Below are 12,754 nucleotides of genomic sequence, written 5' to 3' on the forward strand. Positions count from 1 at the left end.
GGAAACTGAGGAAAAAATGCCTGATGGGCAACTGTGAATTATGTCAGTTGTCCTGTCAGGAAAAAATAATTGTTCAAACAAGTGATGGATCATCTTGAACCTGAGGAGAACTAGCCTGCACTCCCCAAAGCAGTCACACCATCAACACACAGTCCTGCCTGAGCTGGCCTGGGTATGCCAGGAGGAGGTGTAAGGCTGGTAGAAGCTGAAAGGATGATCTTCCTCCTCCTCGGGGGGCCTGCCCCATCTCCGACTCTGGCTCCAGTCTGGAATATGCCCCCTGAGTTACTTTTGGGAGGTGTTAATGGCATTGGCTGCGAGGACATTCAGCTCTTCCTGTTTCTAGTCCCTCTTTGGATCATTAGCTCAGCACCGATGACATCACTTGGCAGGGAATTTGGTACAGCTCTTCCTGAGCACCAGATGAGCGTTTCACTGCCCAGCCAAGCTCAGTCTTCAAGAAGAGCAACCAAACTCCTTCCCTGGTGGTATTGCTTGGGGTCTCTTCATCACCATCCCTGAGATGCAGGATGAGGGGCTGAGTAACATTTTGGATGTGCTCTGAAGTGGTAAAAACTCCAAACTTAATAAGGCACACAGATTATTCTCCCATTCCTGTTGCATTTCTTGTCTCCACTCACGCTAGTAAATTACACAGAGCAGGATCTGGCACTCAGTTGTCAAAACTTTTTCAGTTCTTGGCACAGTTTTGGGCTGCAGTCAGTGAATATTGACCCAGAGATTCCCCCATGTGAGGATTTAGTACTGGTCTGGAGACAAGTCTGTCTTTATGTGGAGGCTCAGGGACACTCTCACAGGGAAAAAGAACCGCTGTCGCAGTGGTTTTTAATTTATTATGGATAAAGTCACCACAAACCTTATCAGCTTTTGGTTCAATGTCATGGCAAGCAACAGTGCAAAAGCCAAGAGGAGGTGATATCAGACTGAAAACAAGTCCCTGCTGAACAAGAAAGAGCCAAGGTTTGGGGCAGAGGTCATATCTTTTACAAGAAATATATATTTTATTATTAAAATACCTCCCCCTTCAAACCCTGCCTCTTGTATTACCTCAGACTATGCCAGCTCCCAAAACGTGACTGCAAAGTGCTCAGAAATGTCTAAAAATGGATTTTATCCCAGTGTTGTCAGTCTATCATTAACAAACTTCTGTGGCCCATTTCATCCTTCCGACTTGCACCCTCTTCTCATCCCACACCAAAGCAAGCGCCTTCAACTTTGCAATGTGCCAAAGGTTTCTTATTAAGTCCCAAAATACCATCCCTGCTTTCCGTGGGAGCTGACGGGATCAGAATGTTCCAGGAAGAGCCCAGAATTTTTTTGGTCCATGCCTTCCCTTTGTTATGCTGCCAGCAGAGCCTCAAGGACGGCATATGGCCTTGTTACATTTGCTTTTTAAAAAAATAACGACTCCACGGTGCTGACTGAGTTTTAATTTTGCTGTGTTTATGTGCATTTCCCTTTGATAAATGAGGTATTTCTGCAGAATTCAGCACCTTCAAATCTGGCTGCATTTTCCTCCAACAATTTCTAATTTTGTGGGCTAGGGGGATTTTTTCTGGCTATTTTTTTCTGGCCTTCCCCCAGTCCAAGATTTAAAATACAATTATTTGTTTTCTTCCCCAAATCCTTCCCCAGGTCTGTTGCTCACTCTAAGAACTCAGCCTTGGGCTTTCTTAAAACTCACAGCCAAGAGCACTGAAAGAATTTGCATCAAGTGAGGCCTGGGAAGGTGTTTGCAACTTCAGATTGGGTTAAAAATCCACAGACTTGGCAAATCAGATTTGGCTTCACAACTCTCTGGATCACTTCTGTGCTGGCTCCATCATGTCCTGTGTTCAGTGCATCAGACAGTTTTGCAATATTAGGGTTTTTTTTCTATAAAAAGATGTCACATTTTATCAGAAAAAACAAATGTATTTGCATCCTCTTATGACAAGAGCCACCACCATCAACATCAGTGAAATTTTGGCAATTTGAACCATAGTGATCACCTGTAACCCTTTATTTGAGCAGCTCAGTTCCTTTCTCAGGAAAAAGAAGCACCTGAATTGCATGAAGGAAAAAGAGTTGGAGTCAGTCTGGTATTAAAAACTATAACAGGTGTTTAAAGAAACTATTCTGTGCCCATTTCTCATTTGGTGTAGTCTGGACATATTTAAACAATGATTGAAATCTGGTTGTTTTCACATCCCATGGCTACATTCATAATTTATTTAGCTACTTGAGGAGTTCCAGAAGATAACTCCCTTAAACCTGCAGGCTTTAGCAGCCAGATGTCCTTCCCCAGGAGTGTCCAGGCCTGGTTATCATTTTGGGATCATTGCTTTTGTAGAAACCAAGAAGAACACTGTGAGAATACTCAGCTGGTTTTGTCCTTTGAAAATTTCTCTTAGCAGCAACAACATAAGTTTTTAGCACACCGTTTGTTTTCTGTTCTTTATTAAGGTATCTCTTATCTACATTCCCATGACAATTTGTCACCCCTGTACACCCCAGATGGGAGCGTGAGGCAAGATAATGATTCTCTGTCATTCTTCAAGAGCAATTTTATTTCTTCCCCTTGCTCTTTATCCAGAAAAGGTCTCTCACAGAGCTACAGTAGGAATCTCTCAAGTTTTAAGGTTTCTGACTGTACCCCTAGAAATAGGATGGGTCCTTGAGGTTTGTGTTCGCCCCATGACATCCCAGCTGCTCTGGAAGGCAGGAAAAAAAAAAAAAAAAATTAGTAACTTTGCAATGAAGGTGAAATTTGACTCACCCAATTTTAGACATTTTCAGCGTGGTTGTCCCACTTGTGTAGATTAATGAATGGATGCCACATTTAGGAAGGAATGTGTCTTTCTTGGATGCAAGTCCTGTCATTGCAAAGCAGCTGGCTGCACTTTGTCAGGTGAATCATGACCTAGAAATGTCTGCGTCTGTCTTGACTTTAGAAGGAGTCCGAGATACCAACTCAAACGAAGGCATCAATCTCTGTTTGTTCAGATAATGAGGCTCCCAGCGTCCCAAGATCAAATCAATTTTTAAAGTGTGCCCTGCAGACTGCTCACCTGTCAAGGTGATCTCCTGTTTCTTCCAATCTTTATGGGGGGGAAAAGAACTTCTCACTTCTAACACCGTGACTCAAATTGATAATATTTAAAAGTTTGATTTCTGTAAAAGATCTCCTTGGAACCTTAATGGCCAGTTAACACTGTATTTATACAGCAGCGCTTCCAAACAATCTAATTTTCATCCCAAACAACCTCCTTTTCATCTTCCTCCCCAGCTCAAGGTTTCTGTAGAGAAGTGTCACCTGCTGAAAATCTTGAGCTGCTTTCAGTCTTGGTCTTCTGTCCAGATTTGGCCACAGCCAATTTTGCTCATTTTGGGAAATCAGATAAACTTGAACAACCAAGATCAGCTTGCCAAGCCCCTCCAAAGGGACACTGTAAGGTCCTGCAGCTCCTCTTCTGGATTTTTATTGCAACACCTAAAAACAATTCAGAGGCTTGGACTGCAGTGTCGGGTACCTTATTTTTGAAGAAGGAATCCTTCAGTATACCCACGTCTCTTGCACAAAGCTGACATCTTTTCTCTGGCAGAACAAGTGGCATCATTTGTTTTCACCTTCCAAAGAGATTTTAGAGGATTAGTGTCAATGAGCCAGTGCTGAGACCTTCCCCATGTTCCAAAAAGCACAGATCCTGCCGATTTCTTTGCGAACATCTCTCTGGAATCTGGACTCTGTGGGATGCTCCAGGAAACATTGCACAATTCAAAGAACAAGAGGCGTTCAGTTCCCAAAGCCACTGGCCAGGGCTGCACATGGGACACCCAAGTGGGAAAACAATTACAGTGCAGTGGGATGAGAGGAACTGTGCTGGCAACTCCAGGGAAAAGCGGCTATGTTGTCTTGGCATGAAATTAAGGAACAAAAATTTAAGATGGCTGTTGCCCCAATGTAGATTAATAAATTCAGGATGGAATAAGCCAGCATTGAAACGTGTCAGTACTTTAAAAAATCCAAACCTCCACAAACGTTTAAGACTGAATATTGCTGGTGAAATTCGCTTTTGTCTGACTTAGATAACTAAAAGTTAACTCCCCAAATTCAAACTAGTGCTGCTCAACTTTGTCTTTGATCCTTGGAGAAGAACACTCACCCCTCCTAGCTGAGATATCTAAAGCAGGAGAGATCAATCAGGCTCTGGAAATGCCAATTTCCTTCCACTGACTACAGAAGGAGCCAGGGGTGATCCTCTAACACAATGCAGAGATCACAGGCCATTTTCACTACTCATGCAGCAAATTCCTTTGTGTAGGAATGAGGCAACATTCCTGCTGTCCTTCTTCCATCTGCAATTCATCAGAGAAGTTCAGACATTAACACCAAGAGGCAAAATCACTGTAAAAAGTAGATATCTTCATTGTTTCCTGGGATAACAAAGCCTATCCCTCTCAAAAAGCCTCACAGTCTCAGATCCCAAACTTTGACATAGTTTGATAGAGGCAACTTGGCTTATCTCATTTCCACCACTTCTTTTCCATCTTGAAAGCCTGTGCTGTAATTGTCCAAGTATTTTCTGGAACAGCCATAAAGTTTTCATGGAATTCCTGACTTTTCAGCCTTTTGTAGTTAGGCCTATACTTCACTGCCTTGCTGCTCAGAGTTTGGGAGGAGCGGTGCTTTTCCTTCGACAAGGTTGCAGGGGTTTTTGTTGAATTAATCTGTTAAAGGGATTTTTGCTTTAGAATAATGATCATAAATAAATGCCTCCTGCAGTGGGGCACCACACAACACCACAGGCCTCCACGCTTGGATTCTTGGCTTACCACAGGCCTCCATGCTTGGATTGCTCTTCCACTGGCCCATCAAACTTCCAGAGGAATTTCTTGTTAATTACAGCCCAGGGTAGAAGAGCGCTGTGATGAGAACGTGTCTAATCCTTGATCCTTTCCCCTTTAAAGAGATTAATTATTCCTGACCAAATGATTTTATCAAGCTTTTTTACTTTTCCGTGAGCTAGACTGCCGCCAGCTCCCCTGGTGCTGGGTAGATCACACTGTCAGAGCCAGGCTCTTCTCAAAAACCAGGTAGCGTTCAAAAATTAGGAAACCCAGGTGCAGGGGCAGGTGTTTGCCATGGGAAAAGCTCCTCGGGGCATGGTGCAGGTGTGCTGTGGGAAAGGAGGGATTCCTGCATGGACAGAATTGGCACAGAGGAGCTGAGGGGCAGTGGTGGAGCTGACTGCAGAAATCTGCTGGGAGGCTGTAGTGTCTGACAGAACTAAAACATGGTGACTGACACAACCAAAGGCATCCCACTCTTGTGTTGGACTCCTGCTGCTTCTAAAGGTCCCTCAAATGCCCAGAATAAAATCTAAAGGGAGGCAGAGATGGAAGAACCTTGATAAAACATTTGTCTTTATCTCCTTTGAGCTCACAATGTTCATCAAACCTCCTCCAGCCTCTGTCCGGGACTGCATTTTGCTAAGGATTGCAGATGCAATTTTCAAAATGCATTTGTTATTTTTTGTATAAGGTCTTCCTTTTAAGTAATTCTGCAGCCTTTCCCACCTGATTACTGTGTATTTACTTACCCACACATTTGGACTGGAAAGAGAAGTCAGAAGAGGGATTAATCCCACATAACTTCCTCTTCTTTGAAGGATCTGGTCTGAGTTCTTTGCATCTGCTTCCTCTACCATCAGTGGAAGGAGTTGTGCACCTTTGGAGAGGAATTCCACACTACTCTTCTGGGTCTAACTTTCAATTGAACTCAGATGAAAAGCATATTATTTACCTGAGTAAAGGCAACTTGAGAAGGTAGAAGTTGGAAAATCATGCACTAAATAAATTCCTGAAACACTGCTGAGGGACAGGAACATTTCTGTTGGAAGCCTGTGTTTTTGGTGGTTATGAAGTCAGATGGATGCCTCTTCCTGGAGCTGGGATTTAAACTGCAACATCAGATTTTTCTGGCTATTTTCTGATTACTATTTTCTTGCTTTCAGAAAAGTCAGGCTGGTTGTGAAATAAAATCAATGCATTTGACTAAATTAGCAAGTTACCTTGATGCTTCAGGCACAAGGTGGGATTCTTGGAACTGTCCTGTGCAGAGCCAGGAGCTGGACTTTCGTGATCCTTGTGGGTCCCTCCCAAGATGGTATATTCTGTGATTCTATGATTCTAAAGATTCTTTAACTCAGAAAAGTCAAAGCTGGGTGCAGTGAGACCAGGATAGATGTGGCACTTGAGGACATGGTTTAATGGTGAACATGGTACTGGGTTGATGGTTGGACTCGATGGCCATAGAGGTCTTTTCCAACCAATTTCCAAGGATTACTGCAGGGCTGCAGTCATTTGCATCTCATCCTGATCATTTAAGAGCCCCTTCCAAATGAACCTGTGGCTTGGAGTCCCTCTGTGGATGATCCTTCTTTCTGAGAATTCATCCACAAAATAAATAGATTGTTGATAACGTTAAATACACAAACTCAAATCCCAGCTGTGGGAAGCTGAACACCACTTTGCCTGGCCAAAAAAACCCTGGTGGGTGAGCAAGAAGTAGCAGTTTGGACAGCACAGACTCATCCAGGAGCTCGGTGGGGTGGCAGAAAGCCATGACTCAAACACACACTCGCGTCCCTCATCGAATGGTTTTTACATTACTTTAAACGTCGGGGTTTCGACCAAGTTTTCATGCTTTTTATTAAGGCAAAAGTCCGTGCTCGTGAAATTGTGAACTTGATGTGTTATTTTGTATCTGTTTAAAAAAAAAAGAAAAATGTATTTAAAGCTAAAGAGCCGTTATTGTGCGGGGTTTTCTCTCAAACTGGTGCATACACTTTACATCAGGGACCTACTATACATAACAAAAATCAGTGCTACAGTTACTGTAAAACCAGATACACACCTTTTACTGTAATAATAACTTTTAAAACCTTGCACTGTAATGGTTGCTATTAAAAAAAAAGAAGAAAAAAAAACTACAAAAAAAACCCTCTGTCAGAACTGATTTTGTATCTTTGATTATATCTGAAATTTTAGCATTTTTGTATACTTGCCATGCCAACCACAGCATCCTCCATGGTTGATTTCCCGGTTCCGTTTCCTTTCCGTCTAACCCAACACATGCATTGCTCCGTGTGGATGGGCAGGGTATGGCCGTGGGGGAGCCGCGTGGGTCCCCGCCCCGCTCTCGTTCAGAGCCGAGTAGAAGGAAAAGTAAAGACCCCAAACCATTGGGATGGTTTCAGATCCCGTTCCGAGTTCCAGCTTCCCCAACAGAACCCAGCAAGCGATTCCCGAGTCATTCCTTTATCCTGGCGTTTCTCCGGCCGTGGTGGCCATCCAGCTCCATCCCACGGCAATGCATCGCGAGTAGGTAGGAAATCCAAACCAACGAGATAACTTTGCAAACACTGAGTTTATCGATTAATTTTATTTTTTTTTTATCTTCCCCTTTTGAATGTTTTTTTGAACTAAGGTGTATTTGGAATCACAGCATGGTGTTGCAATTCTTTCTATTTTTAAATACTGATACATTCTGCGTGTAAAGTCTTGTTTCTTAGCTAAGAGAATCTTAAATGTGGAGCTGAGTTCGAACCATTTTTTTCCTTGTTGTACTGTGATTTGGGAATTATTTTGATATAATCCTTTAATTTGGTAGAAGATTTCCCACGCCTTCTCCCTCCTTCCTCTCACCATTTCATATTTTTTACAAAACTGAAAAAAAACAAACAAACAAAGGAACAAATAATCTTTTTTTCTCTATTTAGGCTGTGTAATGTTGTGTTGTCCAGATTCTGTATAAAAATATGTATATGATGTATCTGATATTTGGCAGTGAACGGCTGCAACTTTAACCAATATAATTAACAAAGAAATGCATAATGTTGGTGTTTTAAAAAGTAAAAAAAAAAAAAAAAAAACCTAGTTAAGATGTTTGTGTAAACTTGCATGGTTTAAAATGTACTTAGTGCATTGAGAAATGTTGTTAGGGTCCTAAGTGAAAGGCTGGTTTACTTTTTGATTCTAATGGTGATTGGTTTGTTGATCAGAATATCCCCTATACTGTATGTCTTAGTTTATTTAGCATATTGGTTTCTTTTCTTTCCTCCAGACCTAGCATAGTGTATCTATCTCTGTGTGATACTGTTCCTTAAAACCAGGTTGTGGAAACTGCGTTTCGTCCGGCCAAAACGATGTTTCGCATCACGCTCGTGGTTCAGTTGCGTTCCATTTGATTTGCTGTGAAGTCCAGGTTTGACTTTCCCTTGGGATCTTACGGCAGGGACACGCTCCAGGCCGGGCTGCGGGTGCCACTGGCACCAGGAGGATCCGAGGGTGTGGCTCCAGTGGGACACCAGCGCCAGGCCCGGCGGTCTCTGACCATGGAGGGGTTTGAGGACAGGATTTGGTCCATCCTTAAACAACAAAGGTTGGGTTTTTCCTCTCAGCAGCACGTGTTTTATCAGGATCACAGCAGGCAGCCCCTGGGCTTTCTCCCAGCTCTCTAATGGATGAATTTGGCTTTTGTGGCAGCCGTTCCACACTGCTGAAGTCACAGGGTACCGACAGCAGCGGAGTGTGGACAACCAGCCCTTGCCACCCTGAGAAACACAACGAGCCTTCAGTGCCCGCAATAAGCTCCGTGTTCCCTTCCAGAAGCACAAATTCCATGTTCCAGAGGAGCTGGCTCTGCATCCTGCAGAGCTGATGGATATCGTGACAGTTAGGACCAAACGTCCAAGAGGCGACCACACGGGCAAAGGTCATGGTTCATTTTCACATCTCCTGCCCCCACCACACCCCTTCCCAGTTCTCTCCAAGCTTTGCTACTGCTGAACCACCAGAATGGGGACATTTCCAAGCCTCCAGCAGGAACCAACAAAGTTTTCTGGGTTTATTGACCATTAATGGTTCGTGCAACTGCCCTCCCTGTGCTGGGCAATGCCGACACACATGTTCTTATCTCTCAATGCCTGAAAAATCTCCAGTGGCCTTTCCCAAAAATAAGAGAGCTAGACTTGAATATCTGGAGCTATCCAACTTCTTCAAGTCCTTCATCCCAGAGGGTATCCAAGGGCTTTTCCAGCATAACACGATCTTACTCGTGCAGCCTGTAAAGTGGCAGAGCACTGTTAGCGACCTGCAGCCACCTCTGGGGTCACCCCACCAGCTCACGGCCACTCTATGCAACAGTCTGGGGCGAGAGGTGTGGATCACACCCTTGGGAGCACTTGGCAAAGGTATAACCTGCAAAAATCCCAGCTAAATCCATGCTGAGACCTAAGAGGACAGATTGATTCATTTAATTCTCCTTTTCTGGGCAGTCCCCTTCTTCTTTTCTGTCTTCACACCACAAGTGGTCCAAGTAACCTAAACTTTTCCAGTTTGCTTTCATCAGCTTTTTTTCCGTCCTAAAAGCTTTTTAAATATTCTTTTCACACAGGAGGATAGGGAACAAATCTTTCCTCCTCAGCTCCAGAAATAGAACAACTCCATACATCTCTCTTTGCTTACCTTCCTTCTAGTCATTGACCAATCAACTTCCAGTCTTCCCTGATCTCCACCACATCTTTTAAATGACAGCTGCACTCTGATTTTGCTGCTTGATATTCTAATTGGTTTTAATCTGGACAGAAATAAGCAGCCTGACACTGGGCACTGGCAGGAATCCTTGTTTGGCATGCAGATATAGGCACTGTCCTGCGGCCAAGTCCTACAGCTCGATGGATGCCGGCTTTTGGCCTTGCTGCTGACTGCAAATCCTGTGATTTGTTGCAGGATTGGCTGCATCTCTGAAAAGCTGCTCGTGGTGCTCATCTCCCCAGCTTGGTAAGCTTTGTTCTTCCTTTGTTCCAGGTCCAGAGTTGCTCCAGTCAAACAGTGGAAATGCCTCAGCACTGGATCTCTGGTGAGAGGAGGAGATCTCCTGGTTGATGTTTTATGGCATGCTGCCCAGTGGATCTTTCTTCCCAAAATGAATTCAGTCGATCCCAAGTCCCAGATCTTCATATAGAAAATCTGGTGCTGGAGTCAAGCTTTGCTTTCAAAGGCTGCGAGCTCAGCTGCTCCAGACCCCTCAGGGTTGTGGAGTGCTCTCAGATGGAGAATGTCAGCACTCAATCCCTTGCAAGAGCTTTTCCCATCAGTTTTCTTTCTGCAAAGCTGGCCTTCTGCATCTCCAACACATCTGGGAGAAGGAGCTGTGCCCTGCTAGGAAAAAGTTTATTCCTTGAGAGATGCCATCTGGATTTATGGACCTGTAGTGTCCCCTTCCCTTGGCTCATCTGCCTCTTCATGGTCCCAGAGACATCAGGAGGAGTTGGCTTTTAGAGCAGCCTCCTGCAGTCAGTCTCCAGTGGCACATCCTCCTTCCCTGTCCCAAGGCCAGCATGAAAATGTTTCCATTTGATTAATTAACCATAGATCTGACATAAATTACCAGAATCCCACAGAAATAACTCATGGCACAGCTCTCCACCAGCTGTTTATCTTCCAGTTGTCCACCAAGCTTTGGTTTGCTCTACAGGAACATGCCCTAAGATAAGATAAAAACCCTCTTATAAAATATTACCCTAGACTACAAGCTAGGCACAGTGCTTTGCTCACCCTCACTAGAAACGCATCAGAAAAATCTCTCTGTATAGAGGGACTTTCCCCTTCCTGCCCTTAGAAGAACAAATGCCATGACCAGCTCCAATTTCCATCCTCAAACCAAAAAAACAAAACAAAACAAAAAAAAAAAAAAAAAAAAACAAACACATACACACACAAACAAACACACAAACAAACAAACCTCAAGCCCTAAACCCTGAAAATATTCAGCAAAGTCAAGGTGAGGCGGGGATTTTGCAGGCCACGGCTGTGGATTTATGCAGGACTTTCCATGACTGTTTTATTTCCAACGCAATAAAGAATAACCAACTTACTGTAGCAAACCTTGTGCCAGGTGCTATCTCCCAAAACCTTCTGCATGGGACAGTCTCCCTGTTTTTTCTCTGCCTCACATCACTTTGCAGAATTTTGGAAGGGAAAACACCCCCTTTGCAGATTGCAAATAGGAAAAACTATGTGTTTGTTTTTCTTTGTCTTTATTTTTTTCTTCATTTTCTCTATCTTAATCCCTTTCTTCCTTCCTTCCTTCCTTCCTTCCTTCCTTCCTTCCTTCCTTCCTTCCTTCCTTCCTTCCTTCCTTCCTTTCCTTCTTCCTTCCTTCCTTCCTTCCTTCTTCCTTCCTTCCTTCCTTCCTTCCTTCCTTCCTTCCTTCCTTCCTTCCTTCCTTCCTTCCTTCCTTCCTTCCTTCCTTCCTTCCTTCCTTCCTTCCTTCCTTCCTTCCTGTCCTTCCTTCTTCCTTCCTTCCTTCCTTCCTTCCTTCCTTCCTTCCTTCCTTCCTTCCTTCCTTCCTTCCTTCCTTCCTTCCTTCCTTCCTTCCTTCCTTCCTTCCTTCCTTCCTTCCTTCCTTCCTTCCTTCCTTCCTTCCTTCCTTCCTTCCTCTTCTTCTTTCTTTCTCTTTTTTTCTCTCTTTCTCTCTCTTTCTCTTTCTCTCTTTCTCCTTTTTTCTCTTTCTTCTTCTTTCTTTTCTGTCTCTCATTCTCCCTTCCTCTGTATTTTTCTCTCTCTCTCCTTTATCTTTAATTTTTCTCTATTTCTCTTTTCTTCTTTCTTTTATTTTTCTTCCTCTTTTTTTTTTTTTTTTTTTTTTTTTTAATCTCCCTCAGTCTTGCTCTCTCAACCTCTTTCTTTGCTTTTCTTTCCTTCCTCCTCTTTCTGTCTTGTGAGATGAGGAGCTTCCATTGGCAGCCACTGGAATCTGTGAAAGCAAATCCCTTTGGTCTTTCCGTGATAGTTCCAAAGCTCACTTGGGGGTGTGCTTGTGAAAAACCCACAGATGTCCCTTTGGAGCAGCCTTTTGGAAGTGTTTTTATGTCCCCACTCCATACCTGACTTCCCAAATCTTCTGGATTCTCTCTTTCACTGGTCTTACGCCCAGTGTCCTTTTCTGAGCTTTAACAAACCAAAAACTGGACTTCAAACAGGAAGATGAGCATTGTCCCAAGAGCTCCTTTGGTGTCTCTCCTACCTTACAGTAGACAGACACATCTCTTCTTCTCCCTGGAGTAGCAGGCTGGCATCCAGGATCCCTGGATCCTTGCCATAGTGTTTCCTCACACTTTCTCTCTCCTCCTTCTCTGTGTGACTCCATTTGCCCACCCAGGTTCAATATCTGCCTCACAGGGCTGCTGTGAGACCCTTGTCTGGGTAGGAACACTCACCATTCATGGATCAGCTCATCAGCATTCCCAATCTCTGTCTTGACACATCTGCGTTAGCAAAAATCAGGAGTTTTATTCATTCCTTTCATCTCATGCCAAAATTTGGGATGTTTGTATCAACATCCCACAGGCAAGGCTGGGTGTGAGGTGTGAAGGAGATCAGATACAGGAATTTCTGCTCTCATTCCTGAAATACGTGAAATTTCCAACACAACCATGGACAAAGGGGTTTTGTCCCACACTCCCAAGCCAACACCGCCAACCACCTAATCATCTTTTCCACCACAAACTCAGCCTTTGGATTGTAAAACTCACTGAAGAATGGCGCTAGTGCACATTTTGTCTGTATAAACGATGCCCGTTCTTTCTGTGCCACAGTCCAGTCTGTCCTACAGCACTGCAGGAGCAGCCCAGGAAAAGTTTGCTGGTTGATGTTTGAAAGGATGTGCAGGGGAAAAGTAATTTTA

This window comes from Hirundo rustica, chromosome 3, assembly GCF_015227805.2.
Source record: "Hirundo rustica isolate bHirRus1 chromosome 3, bHirRus1.pri.v3, whole genome shotgun sequence".
Lineage (NCBI taxonomy): Eukaryota > Metazoa > Chordata > Aves > Passeriformes > Hirundinidae > Hirundo > Hirundo rustica.